The sequence below is a fragment of the Mirounga angustirostris genome, unplaced genomic scaffold (genome assembly GCF_029215605.1).
Source record: "Mirounga angustirostris isolate CCGP_5_RB_7025 unplaced genomic scaffold, mMirAng1.0.hap1 SCAF_15, whole genome shotgun sequence".
Taxonomy (NCBI): Eukaryota; Metazoa; Chordata; class Mammalia; order Carnivora; family Phocidae; genus Mirounga; species Mirounga angustirostris.
This window is the reverse complement of record NW_026991723.1, coordinates 9,143,890-9,161,677: the sequence shown is the minus strand read 5'-3', so window position 1 is coordinate 9,161,677 and position 17,788 is coordinate 9,143,890. Positions and strand designations below refer to the sequence as shown.

Sequence of the window (17,788 nt, the reverse complement as noted above, 5' to 3'; positions counted from 1 at the left end):
CACTTTGGAGACCCCTGCCTTAGGCTAATCATTTACTGCTGACTCTCAGTTTCTTCATCTGTAAAATGGGGATAATGTCACATAACTCATACGGTCAAGTGGATACGTGGCATGTGTAAAGTTGTGTGCACAAATACGGGCATGGGATTTAAAGGAGAAATAACAGAAGATGCTATTATAATGATCACCACTCTATCACGTGGTTGCCAAGTGTACACTCACGTTACTCCTAGCCTAATTTAAAAACCAAACAAAACCTCCTCTCAGTGCTCTCTCTATGGGGCTGCAAGAGCTGTAGTTTCTCACCTCCCACCTTACTCCCCAAAACAAAACAAAACAAACACAACAAAAGCGTATTAACCTTTCCAGCCTGGGAAAGCACCGGATTCTGAACACTGAGTAATCCTGTTCATTAACATGAGAATACTAATTGGAAAGACCCATTAAATCCTATCAGATAATTTTAATATCAATCTCTAAAGTTGTGGGGTTTCTTATTTGCTTTTGTTTTTTTTGTTTTGTTTTTAAACAACATACAATGTACTAGACATCCGGCTAAGTGCTGAGGTTTCAAAGATGAATTGAACTTGCTCTGCGCCCTCCAGGCACTAACCATCCAGTGCAGGATACCAAACAAATAATCGCATCCAAGTGATAAGTGCTCTAATGGAGGTACACACTGGTTGCTATGGGAGCAGAGTAGGCTAAGCAGCTTCCTTTGCCTGGGGAGGGCAAGGAGGGCCCCTGGAAGGATGTTGGGCCATAGCTGAGTCTTGGAGGATGTGACTGGGAACCTGCATTTTGGTCAGAGGGAAGTATATCCAGTATGGCCCCTTAGGAACCAGCAGGTAGACCAGGTTTCTGGAGCCCAGGGGTTTGAGGAAGTCAACCGAGGCTGGCAGGAATCTGTCCGTTCTCAGCCTTGGATGACATGCTAAGACTGAAATTTATCATAGAATGGATTGGAAATAGACAAAGGCTCTTAAGCTAGAGGGTGATACCATCACAAGGAACCGGGGTGGTTATTTTGGAGGAATGACTGGTGAAACAAAATCTCTTGAGACTGTTGGTTGGGAAAAAGGAGAGAGAGGAGCGTTTACCTCCGTAGTAAATTTACTTGCTAATTCTAAACTCGTCACTAAAGTAAATGTCGGCTAATTCACTTTGTCCAAGTTTAGGTTCCATTACTGTAGACGTATTCATTCCCTAAGTGTCTGACTTGCTCCTGTTTGAAGGCAGGCAACATTTCAGCCAGCATTCCCAGTTTGCCTGGTGGGATTACAAGCTTCCTAACGTTGTGCATGGAATTTTTCTTTATGAGGATGTTATAACCAGATATCAATTTTCAAACCCAATATCCACTCAAAACAGAACATTAACCACAGCCGACTTACATAACAAGTGACAGTGGCCATACAGACATGAAAAAGCGACTTCCATCTCTTGATGCCAAACTAGAAAGAGAAAAGCAAGTTCAGAGAACACATTATGACTCATCAAAGTCCAAAAGGAAAAGCCTCGTGAATATAGCAATCCTGTGCAGCCTCTCGGGGTCCTTTTAGCCTGCAACCATATTGGCTTTTGTGTGGATCTTCTGCGAAACAAAAGAACCCCATCATTTTCCTCCTTAACGTCAATTGTTAAGTGTTGTTTTACCTCAGAGATGAAGCTTATGCTCTATGTTCTACGATCTTTTTCCGCACCCCCCCCCCCCCCCAGTACTGAGTGAATGCCTTTTCATTTCTCCTGAGTGTAGGCCTTATTTTCCAACATTTCTACTTGCTGCAGTGCAAGCTACAAACAAGACGATTCTTCAGAGGGAAGACCTGAAGGGAGAAGGTGGTGCTTTCTTAGACCAATACGAAGAGAAAAGGAGATGCAATATCTATATTTAAGCTCTGCTCCCAGAGATAGATTTTATTTTTCAATTCCCATAGTTGGGCATATAATGCATTGATACCAGTCCCTCCAAGTACTGCATCAAAATTTTATATGAGCCGAAGAATAGACACATGTAACAAAGCGAGTGTCTTCTTCTCTACTCTTCCTCTGACAAAACACCAGGAGGAATGGCCCATCTCCTCCTTCAGGGTCTTACTGATTGTTCTCTCTTTGAAATTTGGCATGGCAGGTAAAGGTGGAACCATAAAGGGATCAAAGGTACTTATGCACAAGGAAGGAAAGGTGTGAGGTTGGCATGCCCGAGAAACAAATTGGGCCTGGAAAAAAATTAAAACCTAATATTAGCTAATGTAATAAGCATTGCCATTAGGTGAAGGACCTTTTACAGACAACTGGGTTATCTGGCTATATTATTAGTTGCAATTTATGAGGCAGTTAGACGTTATACTTTTACTACATTGCTAATTTTAAGGTTTCTCACTGCTTATTTTCCAGGGAAAAGTTATCCTGGCATATCCTCAGGCAGAAAAACAAGTTCTTACAGCCGATTCTTCAGGGCATACTATATTCTATTTCTCTTCGATGTATTTTCTTTTGTTGTCCTGAGGTTCACTTTGGGATAGACAGGGAATTATAACACTGAAGTTATGAAGCAAGTAACAAAGCCTTAGAAACTACGGGGTGGCTGGCATTGACACTCCTAACCGCCTGAACTCGGTGCCCTTGCAAACTCTACTTCCCCTAGCAGTGGACCAGCCACATAAACAGTTTTTGCCATTTCATAACCCTATGCAGCATTAGATGCACTTTCCATTGCTTCTTGTCTTCAACTTCTCCAGTGCCTAGTTCCAAGCATCCTAGAACTGCATTTCAGACCCCGTTGCTCAAAGAGTCAATTTTGCAACAGCAAAATGGTCTTTTTTTTTTTTAAAGATTTTATTTATTTATTTGAGACAGAGAGAATGAGAGACAGCATGAAAGGGAGGAGGGTCAGAGGGAGAAGCAGACTCCCCGCCGAGCAGGGAGCCCGATGCGGGACTCGATCCCGGGACTCCAGGATCATGACCTGAGCCGAAGGCAGTCGCTTAACCAACTGAGCCACCCAGGCGCCCCAGCAAAATGGTCTTAAAATAGGATTTTACTCTAGGGGGAAAATCCTCAACCGGATAGTCACAGTGCACTTTGAATGACTAACTGAAGCCATTACATTACAAAATAAGGGATACATCATTCTTTTCATAACACTACCATATAGGAACAGTTTTAATTTTAAGAGTCAAGCACTTACATTAATCTGAGTCTGAAATAATAGGCCCCTGATTTAAAATCTCCTAACATTCTTTCACACTTCATAAAACTAAAAATAAAATTGTCTCAGCAAACACTGACCTATTCCGCCAGCCAAAGAGCTGTATCTCAAGGAGAACTGGAACAAGAGGTCTCAAAACTGCCAAGTGCCGGCAGTCTACTGTGTGTAGCCTTAATCGGTCTTAAACGCGAGGTGGGAGAGAAGAGCCTATGGACTGTGCAGGATAAGAGATGTATTCCCCCTCTTAAATCAAAAGCAGATTCCATGCTTCAGCTGTGCCCTAACCCGCTCGCCCCGCCCCCCACGGGTTGTTTCCCCGTATTTTCGTATATATTTTACTCGAAGATGACAGGTGAGGGAAGCTGCAAGCGCCGTATCTGGTCCACAAAGTAAACAGAGGGGTTAGGGTGGGCTTATTTATTTACAAGGCGTTCAGCCTCTCAGCTGTTTTCCCCCTCGTTGGCATTTGGAAGCTCGCCGTCCTTTAGAAAAGAGACAGATTTGGCAGGAATGTTCTTTGTGCCCGCCTCCCTTTTTACCGGGGAGGAAAAAGGGGGACAGATTTGTCATGACAACCTTGAGTGGGGGGTGGGGGGCGGGGGTGGGGAGAAAAAGTTTCAGCCGGCACGACAATGCCTGTTTTTTCTTTCACGGTCAACACCGTGCCACGAACAGTTGTGATGCCCCTCGGAGCCCTCCCCCTGTCCCCTCCCTTTCCCTCTGCAGGCTCGCTCTGGCAGGCGGAGGCACAGTTAAATTCCAGCACCTTCTCCACATACCCCCAAACTACTACGCGCTATTACTACGGCTGCCCTCCCTCTCGCTGTGCCTCCTCTGCTTCCCCAGCCTCCCCGGGGGAGCCCGGCAGCGCCGCCCCCGCCCCCCACCCCCGCCAGGACGACGGCCGGGAGAGGGATAACGGGTGCCTAACTCCTCCAGGGCTTGGGGCTCTCTGCGTCCTGCGCAGTGTCTCTGCTCCAGGCACGAGCACGGCCCGAGAGCCGGCGCCTCGCAGACACACACGGATCCACGCATACAGTAGCGCTGTCTCGATCCACATTCTTGCACACCGCCCCCTCCTTCCCCCGAGCTCCCGGAGTCGCTGAGCGGGGCGAGTGACAGGCGCGTCCCGCCAACCCGCGCCCGGGCGGGCAGGGAGGAGCGGCGCGCGGGGCCAACCGCGGCGCGTCTTCCGGCGCCCGTGGAGGCGGCGAGGGTGGGACGCGGGGCGGAGCCCGAGTTTAGGAAGAGGAGGGGATGGCTGTCATCAATGAAGTCATATTCATAATCCAGTCCTCTCTCCCTCTGTTTCTGTACTCTGGGTGACTCAGAGAGGGAAGAGATTCAGCCAGCACACTCCTCGCGAGCAAGGTAAATATAACTTACAACTCCCTTCTCCTCTTTCCCCTCCCTGCGGCCTCCCGGCTGCAGCCGCCGCGCACAAACCCCTCCCGCACGGAGCCGCCTTCGCCGGCGATTATTCATTATTATCCTAATTATTATTTATTGTGCATGCACGGAGACCCAAAACAAACAGGCGGGCCAACCGCCACAACAACAAAAAAAAAGCCCGCCTCCCCGCGGGCCTCAGGTGGAATGCTCTAACGACAGCTCCCGGGCGGCCGTGGAAGAAACGGGAAAGTTTCAACCGAACCTTGCTGTTCCAATAATAACAGTAATAATTACTACTTTGGGGAGGCGAGGGGCGGGGGGAATCCCAACAAACCACAGCCTTGACCCGAGGTGGGCAGTCAGCGATGCGCTGCCGACTCAAGGTTGCAACACACACACACACTCGGCAAGGTTGCAATCCCCCCATCCCCTTAAAGCTGGGGGAGGGGGGCGGTGGAGGGGGGGGAGGCGACAGTTCGCCCCGAGCAGTCTTCCCCGGAAGAGTTGGAAGGGGAGCGGGAGAGGAGGGCGAGGAGCCCGGGCTGGCGGCCGGGCGCCAACGAACGCGGCTGCCACCCGCTTCCCGGGGACTTGTTTAAAGGGCTCCGGTGGCCGAGACGCGAGCGGATCGCGGCGGGAGAAGCCGGAGCTGGCGCGCCGTAGAGGCGGCAGCCGCCGCCGCGGGGCCGGTGCGTGCCGGATCGGAGGTGTCACCTCCACTTTGCGCGTTCCCTCCGGCGGGGATGAGGACGTTGACCGGTAGGCAGGCCTTTAGGCAAAGGGGTTACCGGGGCGCTGCGCCCGCGGCTCTGCGGACGTCCGTGCCTCTGGTACCTGGCGGCCGCGCGGGCTCGGATGTTGAAGTTCGGGGTGTCCGGCCCGGGCCGCACTGCCGGGAGGGAGGGAGGAGGCCCCAAAGAAGGCGGTCGGAGGTGCCCGCCGGGCTCAGTTACCCTGCCCTACCCCCCCCCGCCCCGGGGGTTGTTTTCTTTTGCTTGGCGTCTTCGCCCAGCTTGAGCCGCGGGAACCTCGGGCGTCGGTCGCCCGCGATCGTCCGGGTGCTAGGGGCTCGTTGGGGCCCGGGAGAGCCATCGTGGCTGCGGGCCGGGAGGCCATGATCCGGATAATCCTCTCTGCCTGACTGTCACAAACAGGACCCGCGCGCACCAGGGCAGCAGTGGTGGCGGCGTTCGCCGGAGAAGGGGAAGGGCTGCTGGGGGGGGGGGGGGCGGGAGCGGGCGGGGGAAGGAGGGAGGGGGTGGCCAGGGCGGGAGGCGGGGAGACCGGGTGGGAGCCTCCTCCCAGCGATGACACGCACCCCTTCCTTCTCGCTCCCTGCTTTCGAGTTTGCTTTATTCCCATCCCAACCTGATTTACCCCTTCCTCTGCTCTCCCCCTCCATCCGGCCGTCTTCCCTCCTCCCGTTTGCGTTGCAAAACAGGGCCATGCCATCTGCAAAGGTGTCGCGATGCACTTCCCCAAATAACCGGTCCGGCGTGCCAGTCCCTAGGCGCCCTCCGGCTGCGGGCGCACACCGAGCCCGGTCCTCCGGGTGCCCCGCACCAGGCCTCGCAGCCTGGGCGCAGTTGCACCGCGCGGGGCGAGGCGCGGCAGTGCGGGCTCCAGGGGACACCCGTGCCCTAGTCCCGGCGCTCGGCCGGTTTCCGGTACACGCGGGGAAATCGCCTCCTGCCAGTGTCTTCGCGCTCGCCCCTGCCTCCGCCGCCTGGATTGCATTATTATTATCCGGGTTGCAGCTTGCGGCGGATCCTGGTGAGCGCGGGGCAGGCCGGACTGCTGGAGGGTGGGGGGTGGGGGTGGAGGGAAGTTGGACGTGGATCAGGCAGGGGAAAAAAAAAAAAAAAAGTTTGGCAGGGCGGCTAAGTAGGGAGGGGGTGGGAGGGGGCGGCGAGCTCCCGCGGCTCGCGTCTCCGCGCCTCGGGGCCGGCGCGAGTGTGTCTGCGCGTGAGTGTGAGTGTGTGTTGTGCGCGCCGGGGCCAGCGCGACGCGAGCAGAGGCGCCGGCAGCCGCCGGGAGCCCGGGGAGGGCCAGGCGAGGTTTGGCGGCGGGGGCTGGTGGGGGTGGCGTGTGCGTGTGGCTGTGAGTGTGAGTGTGAGTGTGCGCGCGCGAGCGGCAGAGAATCAGGAAGTCACAGCAGCGAAGCGCACACAGACATGTTTGATCGCCGTGACATGACGCGCGCGAGGGAGGAAGCGGCGGCGGCGGCGGCGGGGGCCGGGCCGCGGGCTCGGGCGCGGGCCTAGGGCTCGGGCGGGGAGACCCGCCCCGGCAGCCGGCAGCCGGCCGCGCCGCCGCCACCCGCTCGGCGAGCCCCGCGCCTCTTTTTGTGCCGCGTCCCCCAGGTAAGGAGCCTGCGCCGGCGCCGCCCGCTGGGTGCGGAGCTTCCCGGCTCTCTCCCCGCCGGCCCCCTCCGCTCTGGCGGCTCGCCTTTCCTGCAAAGTCAGGCAGGCGGGGGAGCGGGCTCCTCGCCCTCCGATCGGTCGCGTGGAAAACTTTCCAGCGGGAAGCGCCGCGAGGGCGAGGGAGAAGGCCTTGCTGGTTGCGGTCGCTTGTCGGTTCTTTCTCCTCCGGGTCCGGAGAGTGGAGTCGCTGCGCCCTGGGGCTGTTGCACATTCAAAACTTCGGGCCTAAACGTGCCTCCAACTCTCGCAGGATTTACTCCAGCAATAAAATAAATATGCCAAGTCGTCCATTTGGTCTTGCCAGGCATTAGGATTTTTTAAGAGAAGGAGACGGGCTTGGGGAGTCGAGGAAAGTGGGGGGGGGGAGGGTGTTGTGCAGAATCCATTCCTTGTCTCATGTCTGCGCCGGGTGTTATGTAATTTTAGTAGCACATGGGTGCAAAGCCCACACTGGGCTTCTCCCCTCCTTTGTTTATATAACTTTTGGGAGAGTTTTGCAAGGTTTCGCCTTTTATCCTTCCTCCCCCGTCTGATGGACGTTGGTGCTTTTGAAACAACAAAGCGACCGGGGTTAATATTTTATGGAGAGGTGTCATCATGGTCTCCTGGTCATTAGATAGACTGTATTCCTAAATACGTGTAACGTTAGAGCCTAAGGGAGGCATTAAGGATACACGTTTGTCTCCTGTATGGAGTGGTTATTTTTAACGTCTGTGCGTCATGAATAGCAGAGTTAAATTTTAAACTCCCATTTCAAGGGACTTTTTTTATTTACACCTGGTTGTGCCATGCTCCTAGGAGCAGAATGCTTGTATGGACAGAAAGATTGTTGCTGGCGTATGGAGTGGCAGAGAATTTCTGTCTAACCATCTAAGATCCAGAAGGCCCTGAGAGCTGGACTAAAATAAAAGCCATACCCAATATTATGTGTGTGTATAGACGCTTAGATGTGCACATTCAAATATTTCGGTAATATTTTCCATCGGTTACTTGGGGGGCCACTGCCCCAGGCTTGTTTGCCAGCACTAGACTTGGTAGGCATCCAGCCGACTTTGAGCACGCTGGTTAAGTGCTAAGAGGTGTGGCAGGTTTGAATCCAAGTTGGTGCATTGTTATGCAAATCCAGACACACTTTCTCTGTTAAGGATCCAATTGCGCTTTTATTCTCCTGGACTTTTTTTTTTTTTTTTTTTTAAAGCTCCTTGACGACTCAAATGTTTGCCACTGGGAAGAAGGGATCTGGAGATACCTGTTAGGTACCCAAGATATTTATTCCAGTGGACTAAGGAAGAAATCCAGACCTGGAGACCGGGGTCCATTTACCTGATTGGAGGCATTAAGCAGAGGTGCCTTGTGGGTACAGAACGCTGTGAAAATAAATTAGGAGTTTGGGGTATCAGAATCCTTGAAGAATGGTCAGAGGTGCGGGAGTGCCCCCTTCAATGCAGCCTTTCTCTTCTGAGTGACAGCAGTGACATCCCAGCTCCAGGACTAGCTGCACTGTGGCGTCTTAAGAAAAAATTCACCACAAGAGTGTGTTCAAAGCAGCTTTAGATCTTTTCTTTTGTTCGGTTTTAAAGTGTTTTTTGAGCATTTCTCGTCAAGTTTTCTTGAAAGGTGCTTTGACCAACACCTGAGGCTTGGAATTGATGGAAAAAAAAAAAAAGGAAAGAAAAAGTGCTCCTGCTTGTATTTTATCGCTAATGCTTGAATTCTGTTCAAGATATTTCTGACAGTATAACTGGCAAGTAACACTTTGGCAAATAATTATTCAAAACTCTCTGTCTTTGATAAAGATAAGACATTTACAGGCCAGTGTAAAAGCGTATTCTGTTCTCTCTAGGACACCATTGTGATGCCCCTTATATTACTATATTTTGACATTTCATTTTAAAGGCTTATTATGTATTAGAGCAAGATCAGAAAAGAGAAAACTTTCATAAGCTATAAAAGTGGTGGTGTCCTCCAGTGTTTTGGTGGCTTTTTCCTTTTTTTTTTTTTTCTTCTCCTTTAGAAGTCTTCCTTTGTAAACAAGACCTTTGTCAAACTCCCCTAGGTCAGCAGCTTTTTGATAGTCCAGAGAAATAATAAATCACGATTTGTGACATCTTGACGTGCTGCCATGAAAACAACTGAATTATCACAACTATAATCCTGGGTACTGTGTGTCAGTGCTGGCCTATTGAGGGAGTGTTGATAGGACCTGATTTCAACCAGCACAAGTTTTGATTCCCACTGTGTTGTGGTCAAGATGATTTTAAGGGGAGCCATGGACAATTTGTTGCTTAACATGAGTGGACTTGGAGAACTCCCTATAAGTGGATCACTTGTCTCTTCTGCAGTATTTCTGGGGAACAGATGAGAAAATCTCCCTAATGGGAAAGCCCATATATGGGAGCTACTTGTGATTTTTCTCTTGTCACTTTATGTGAAAGAATGATCTTCTGAATCACTCCCTGTCCTTAAATGTGTCCTGTAGATTGTTTTTAGACCAACAGAGGATGCTGACTTTTCTGTCATCTTGGTAAGAGTTTGCATTATGGAACTTTAATCTCTAGCCATTTGAAAAAGTCTTGGGTCATTCCCTAAGTAGTTGGTAGCAGAAGATCCGGATGGTGGTAAAAGTTATTTGGTAGAGTATTTAGGAAGGCCTGAGATGTTTATTTTTTCTACATAGGAAGTCATGACTTCATATTTACCAGGGAATACAGAAGTCTAAAACTTAGTTCTGCCACAATCGTTATGAAAGACAGCATATTTATTTTGAGGTTATTTATGAGCAAGTTAAATGGAATCTTGCAACGTGGGTTTGGAAAACTCTACGACCTCATTACTGCTTATTATGATTTTTTTTCTCGTGTTAATATAGCACTTTTCCTTGAAAGTATTTAGGATACATTAGAGACTTTAAGTAATACAGGTTTTAAAGATACAAAGATGCTTGAATAATTAAACCTTAGCAAAACATATAATAGAGCTGATGAAATTCAGGAGCCACCTAGCTGGGTCTTTAGGATGTTGGATAGAAGCATCATTTAATTTTAATTACGAGTGAATAACTCATTAATTCACTCATTTGGAATGATGGTTTAGATATGGAATACAGGATTTTGACTGAAATATTGACATAAGTGGTGCCCTTCTGGACTTCTGGATTTATAACACATTATTATGTAATTGAAGCTGTGAATTGTGATGGTTTTTTCGTTATGTAAGACTTCCAGAACATTCATACAGTTATAATCCAGCTATATGCCTGTATCATGTAAAACCTTTAAAAATCGCAATATTCTATTGTATTTTCAGGCACGTAAGCATCAATTTAGGCATCGGTCTTACACCAAGATATTATCTACAGCTATGCAAGTACTAATGTTTCAGAAACTTTTTAGAAACTGATCTAATCTAAATATGGGCTGACCCTTTTGTGAATTATAGAGTGGAACCTCTAGGAGTTGAAATAAGTTTGAAGTTTAAAAACCATTAAATATAATTATAACTCCCCCTTCCTCCCTTTTTTAAAGAACTGAATTCACAATTTGGAAATTTACATAACTTAAAAATAGAAAACACATATCTGACCAAAAAAGATCAGGATATACTGTTTTGTAGGTTCACAGTAGTCCAAGGGAAATTCTCTATCGGTTTGTGTTTGTTTTTCTTATTTAGGATGATTACGTATTTCTTCACCTACTTGATGTTGTATATTTCAGTTGTTACCATCCCACTGAAAGATGGGTCACTGAACTTGGAAATTGAATGTCCAGGAAGAAAGCCCTCTCCCCTCTTCCCCCAGTGCTTTTGAAGCGGGCATGTGTTTACCTTTGTAATGTCTGCACTGCCTCTGTACGTTGCCGCCGTTCGCTCTATTCATACATGTGCTAAAATGCAATTAAGCAAAGCCCATAACTCTTTAAAAAAACAATCTACAATTGAGAATTTGTGTTTTAAAGAATATACCTGAGCAAATGGCAAACTGCGCAGGCCTCGTGGTGGAGGGAGTGGTCAGGGTGAGCTGTCACGGGTCCGTGGGGTAGCCTTGCAGCCAGAGGAGGGCAGGGGTGGAGGAGGTGGGGTGCTGATCATCAGAAGAAAATCCAGAGATCACGGGGACTGGTCTGAAGAGTCCATGGGAAGACTCAGGGAAGGGGTTCTAGTTGGGGAGAATTTGTGGAAGACAACGCTGGACATGGTAGAAAGACTTGATGTCCAGGCTAATGCATGAATATTTTATCCAGTGCATATTGGAGGCTTGTCTCAGAAGTTTGTTTTTGTTTTTGTTTTTGTTTTTTTTTAAAGTCAATATTAGAGTATCTTTTTTTATTTTTTAAGATTTTATTTATTTGACAGAGAGAGACACAGCGAGAGAGGGAACACAAGCAGGGGGAGTGGGAGAGGGAGAAGCAGGCTTCCCGCTGAGCGGGGAGCCCTATGCGGGGCTCAATCCCAGGACCCTGAGATCATGACCTGAGCCGAAGGCAGAGGCTTAACGACTGAGCCACCCAGGCGCCCCTGTCTCAGAAGTTTTGAATGAGGGAATTCATGAGCAAAAATAGTTGAGATTAATCTGTGGATTCGAGTCCAGGGTGGGTATTGAAACCATGGAAAGGATCCTCCAGGTAATGTACATTTTTACACCATAGCTCACAAGGTGTCTTCAGATGTGATATTTTACTTGATTCATATTAGGATTGTAGTTGTAGCTGGCGAGGATTTTGTCTAGTTTGTAGATGGAGAACTCGAAACTTGAAGAGCTCAAATGAACTATGGTGGTGATTTTTTTAAAGGGCATGTTAGCATGTAAATGGCCATTATCTACTTTAATTGCAGCGAACTTGAAGGGTTCCTGCTTGAACTTCTGTGGCTACTGTGAAAGCCCGGGCAAGTGGGGCATATCAAAACCCATCCGTCATATACCTGGGGTTCATTCAGCAAAGAAGGGTCGAGATTTACTGCGAAGTCGTAGCATGCCATCTCAGCCAGAGGAGTTTTTAAAATGTGTATTTCAGACTCATATGTTTAATGTGTAAATACAATTATCTTAGCGGCGGACGGAGAAGGAAGTGGCTATCATCGGTTCTTATCAGCATCCCAAATGAGGTTGCCTTGTAAGGGGGCCTAACAGAACCTAGGAAGGAGGGTTGTACGTGTAAATGGACACAAGATAGTACACGTCAGGGGGGCGTGCCCTGAAACTAGCTTTTGTTGGTTTGATTGGCATGGTTTGGTTTTGGCCAATTACCTCGCAGTTTAGGTTCAACTAAATGTTGGAAGTGATAGTGATCCGTGATAACCTTGATAAGTACCGAAGGACGTGAGTCCTGCGTTGGAAGGATGCTCTGCCCTAGTGTTTTTTTTGTTGAAGGACTTCTGGTACTTCGGGTTTTCTCGTAGGCACCATCCTCCAAAGACTTTTTCCTTGGTGGAAACGTTGGCTGTCCTCATAAGGGAGGTCCTGGGATTGTATCACAGGGTAGGTTCTTAAAAGAAGGCAACCCACCGTCTCTGCAGGGTGATGATGTTAAGTGCCAGGTCCCTGAGTATCCCCTGGGGATGGCGGGGGCAGGAATTAGCTGCTGCCATGTTCGTGTTCTCTTTTGTCCCACGCAGAGCTGCCCCTGAGCCTTGGTCTGACTCTGGGCAAGGACAGTCCCAGGGCAGGTTATTTAAAGGGAGGGCAGCAGCTAACAACGTAATGTTTCCTTGACCGTGTGGCGGAAACGTCCACAGAAGCCAGACAAACAGAGCACCATTTTTGAATCCAGCCCCTTTTTAAAACCTACTTGACTTTGAATGGGAAACTGACAGGAAGCACTAGGAGGAAAATGTTTTCCAGGCTTTTCTAGTTTCAGGTCCGGTGACGTGTCACGTTGAACTTTTAAGCCCGGCGTGGTTTTTCCCCGTGGCACAAATCATGGGGCGCCCTGTTTAAAGTTGCACGTCCCAGACCGAGAAGTGGGAGGGCTTTTGGTAATGTTTCACCGTCTATCCAGGCAACCTTGGCCTCTGAAAAAGAAACTTCTGGTAGATTTATTTCCTTTATCTTCACTGCTGTTCGTGCCCACGCCCCACTCCCCCATTAAGAACAGCAGTGCTTCTGTTCCCGTTGGAGAGATGTTGCTACTTCTTGTAGGGGAATTATCAATTCCTTTATACAGACAGCTACACAGAAAGTGAGAAGCCCTTCAGGTCAGGAGATGTTCTGAATCAGCACACAGACATAAAAAGAACCCTTATCTTAACTATCTCCTGAGCCTTGCAGTTCTCCCGCACCAGCCAGAAAACTTTAAAAAGACAGAGCTGTTCCCGGGGACGCGCGAGGGGCCTAATGTTTATTTCTAATGTTCCACCTTTGGCCCGTACCCCAGTCTTTCTGCAAGTCCAGCAGTGATAAAGATGTGCGGAAAAGGCAGGATTTGCCCACGCTTCCTCGCCACGTTTGGTGAAGAGTTATTGAAGAGGTGCTGTCTAGTCGGGGTGGTCGTGTTTCCCCCAAAACCCTTTCTGGGACTAGAAAACAAAAGTGTCTGGGAGACATGCATCTATTTATTTGTTTGTTTGGTCGGTTGGTTTTATTTATGTTTTTTTCTTGGAGGCCTAGCTGAAAGGCCTCCTTCTCCAGGAAGCCTCCCCACATTCCCTCTTCCTTCTTCCACCCTGCAGGCTGCAAGCCCTCTCCCCTGTCTGCCCTTAGCTGTAGCCCTTCTCGTCTTGCAGGACCTTCCATTTGTTCTCCCGGCCCCTACTGCTATTTATGGAAAAGTCCCATTTCCCTATCAGACTTGTAGAGCCTTGGGGTACGCCCTCGGGGCCTTTCTGTGCATCCTACCTGCCTTGTGCCCAATCCCTTGTGGAGATTCAGGACAGCTGGGAACAGATAAGTAAAACGGGCCCTCTGGATGTTTGATTAGACTTCACAGACCTTCATCCATGATGTCGTGTCCACCTCCTACTCTCTCCGGAGCTTCTTTTCACTTCTCTGTCCCTTCATAGGTTGAGCTAGCACCACAGCCAAAGCCTAAGCCTGGCAGAATCTCCCTCCCGTTGTTTCCATCTCGGCCCCTAGGCCCTTCTCTCTCCGTTCCTGGTTCCTGCGCGTGGTGGGTCTCCAGCCGGAGTGAAAGCCCTCCTGCCTGGTGGCCGGCCTTGTCCCCTGGGTGCAGTGGCTCAGCCCTGGGCTGGGTCAAGAGACGCAAAGTTCCGTGGACAGACTTGACTTCGGGCCAGCTGTGTGGTCCCTTCCTTCCTGCCCTCACCTTTTACATGGGCATGGGACCAAATGTGTCCTCAACTCAGGTTGCTCCAATGACTGTGAAGCCCACGTGGGTGTGTTTAAATATCCCCGCAAGGCGGGGGTCAGTGGTGTTCCAGCCGATCGCAGTAGGACAGGAAAAGGTGTATGTTTGGTCGCAGCTGTCGTGGTTAGACTGGCGACCCTTCCAATTCCAGGAAGTTGAACTCATTTAATCTGCTGATGGGTGTGCTGGGGCCTGTTCAGCCAGGGGGAGAAGGAAGGAGGAAGGCATCTGGGGTGGTTGCAGCTGTGGGAAGCTCTGACAACTTTTATTTTTAAAAACACAACATCCCCCCGTTGTAAAGGCAGGGTTAGGACGCAGAAAAAGACAGGGCGTACTGCTGAAAATGCCTTGGCCAAGAACACAGCGGCCAGCCCTCAGGGAGTGCATTACGGGAGGACGGGGACTCGCAGTGCCGTGCATGGGGGGGGGGGGTTGCGGTGCTTTACGCCCCTGTCCCCCCACCCCAGACACGTTTCCTTCATTCTCTCAGCCACATTCCTGTCAAACAGGCCGGGCTCATCTGTGACAATGTATAACTCTCCCCACCCTACCTCCCAACACTAAAGAAACGCAGATTTTGAGTGTTACCTTGTGCGGAGACCTACTGCGCCTACCCTGCCCTGGTGATCTGAGCCGTCGCCTCCCGGGTCCCCACTGTGCCCACCCCCATCACTGCCTGTCTGCATCCTGTCATCAGTGCTTTGAAGGAGGAAGAAAAGGGTTTGATTCCTAGGACACCCGGTGTGGTTGGTGAAGGAGAAGCTGAGTTGGCCAACCCTGGACTTCAAACCTTAACCACGCTAGCTTAGTAATGCCCCGCGCCTCGGCTTGAGAGCTGAGCCGCTTTGTAATTTACATCGGCCGAGTTGCTTTGCGCAGTGAGACAGGCTGCTCATGTCCTTGAGCTGTGCAATGAAGCTGCCAGCAGAAATGCAGAGGGAGGGCGGAGGCCAGGGCGGTGACCTCCTCTTTGAGAGTCACTCCTCTTCAGTCTTCCTGGGTGCTGGTGGCGAGGCGTGAATCCCGGGACAGCCCAGATCCCGCCCCACCCCGAACCCCACTGCCCGCAGCATTGGAGCAAGTCCTCAAGATGCTTTGAGTCCCGGGTGCACAGGTGGGGGAAGCCTTGAGAGACCCTCTCCTCAAGCCCAGAAGAACCAAAAAGGCTCTACAGAGGAAAAGCACTCTGCCCGGGCCCCGGGACAAGAAGGCCAGACGGAACCCAAGTCTCTGGACACCCGATCAGACCAGCCGGAGTATCCCATGCCCGAGTTGGATGATCCTCCAGATTCCTGCCCTTCGTTAGCTGGGCTCAAGGCTCCTCCTCTGTTACACTTGGCGGTTTCTCTGAGCTACTTTCTTTTGTTTGTCGGTGCTGCTTCATGGACGCGCGCCTTAGGCCCATGCATCAGACGCTCCTCTTCTCACTCAGGAGTGTCCTCCACAGCACGTCCCTGTGTTCACATTCCCCTGAAGTAGCCAGTACTTTTCCATTCCCCCCTCTCGTCGGTTCTCCCCTTTAAGAAGCTTTTTAGGAGTTGCCTTTGACCAAAAATGAGGAGCATTTTTATGGGACTGCATACAAGTAATCCCAGCATTCTGCCAGATTCCCCCATGAAAATGATCCCATAGGCACGAGGGAGGATTATGGGATAACATACGTTAAAACAGAAAATGTGGCAAGTGGGGACTGCCAGGCTGAGTGTTTGCATCTTCATTGTCCAGACTGGTGATAGGTTACCGGAAGAGCTACTGAAGCCCATTTCAAGGTAAACCATAACAGGAAGTAAGCAATTTCCTTTTATTCACTAAAAAATAAAGGGGCGCATTAGTTTGCTGATCTACATGAAAGAACATTATAACTTGTAGTACCCCTGAATTGACGTCAGCTTCCTAAATTTAAGACGCTGACTGAACGAGCCTGTATGTGAGGGGGTGGCACGCCAAAAAAATGTAAAAAAAGTTACTTCTGCCTGCTTTGTTAATCACAAAGAATAAATGATAACATTAGGCTCTCTAGTGGATTCAAGGCTGTAATTCACCCTTGTTGTTTTAGAAACCACTTCAGCTGGGTTCTGAGTCCTGTCTTGTATCAGCAAAACGCTGTGTTATAATCGCTCCAACGTAGCCTTTCATTGCTTCCCGTTTTAGCCCGAATTCATTTACCAGAATGGCCTAAATTCTTGCCCACCCTTCTTAGATTTCTTTATGAACAGAGCTCAGGCACGGATCGCTCTCTAATTTTTTATTTATAAAATAACGGACGCTATTAATAGTTTGCCCTTGGAATTCATGGGCAGTTCATTCAGATCTTTTTTTTGAGCCCTTACTCCACGCGGGCTGGAGGTGCCGAGGACACAGAGGAGTGAAGAAGAGCAAGACCCCTGCCCTCAAGGCCCTCACCTTCTAGAGACTCAGCAAGAGGGGAGAGCAGGTGGCTAAGAATGGAACTAATGTGGGTTTTTTGTGTTTCCGCTGTAACCTCATCTCCCTGTGGAAAGACCCTGGCTGTGAGTGACTGGGTTAGACCCCTGTGGTTAAGTCCCAGCCCTGTCACTAAATAGTGGGTAAGCAAATCACTGAGGGGGTCTCATTCTGTGTTTTGTGAGGTTGACAGCAGAAAAGTTTTTGTGTGTACGGGTGTGTGTGGCCCCAGATAACATGAGGTCGGTGTCACACTTAACTCTCACTAGTGCTATTCAGCTCTCATTGATGGGAGTCTGGGAAACGGCGTATTTGCTCGTTTTGGCTCATGTCCAAGATGCAGGCATACCCCCACCATGAGGCGGTTCCCCAGGGGAGGGGTTGCCAAGAAGTCTTGGGGTGTGGGTGATGGAATACGGCTTTCCTGAAATCGGAGAACTGGGATTTTCTCACCTTGTCCATGCTGGGCCCACTCCGGTAGTCAACAGCTGACTTCTCTTGGGGATCCTGGACCACAGAGAAGCCTTGGATGAATCCTGGCCTCAGCTCTCCAAGTGGTCTTCAGTTCATGAGCCGGCAGGAGGACCACACCTGAAACCGTTTCTTCTGGGGCGCCTGGGTGGCTCAGTCGGTGAAGCGTCTGCCTTCGGCTCAGGTCCATGATCCCAGGGTCCTGGCATCATCATCGAGCCCCGTGTTGGGATTCCTGCTCAGCAGGGAGCCTGCTTCTCCCTCTCCCTCTGCGGCTCCCCCTGCTTGTGCTTGCTCTCCCTCTGTCAAATAAATAAATAAAATCTTGAAAAAAATAAGTAAACAAACCATTTCTTCTGATCACTTGTGGCACAGTGGAGATGGTGGAGAACACAATGCTGCATGGGCGGGGGGGCGGGGGTTGGGGGCGGGGAAGGTGCTGCTTGCTGCGTGGGGCCCGGAGCTGATACACTTACTAACACTGCATTTCAGTCTCAGCCAGTGGTTGTTTTGTGTGGCTCTTCGGACCCCTGTTTGTTTGAGTCCCACGTCCCACAGCCTCTGCTTTT

At 50.0% G+C, this 17,788-nt stretch overlaps 1 protein-coding gene across 1 annotated transcript in view; it reads left to right on the top strand.

The window, feature by feature from the left end:
- The first annotated feature begins 6,690 nt into the window (after positions 1 to 6,690).
- Positions 6,691 to 17,788, top strand: part of SMARCA2 (SWI/SNF related, matrix associated, actin dependent regulator of chromatin, subfamily a, member 2) — a 180,052-nt gene continuing 168,954 nt past the window's right edge. Inside the window, 1 exon segment of the mRNA XM_064579201.1 lies at positions 6,691 to 6,966. The gene's annotated coding sequence lies outside the window, so the exon portion shown is untranslated.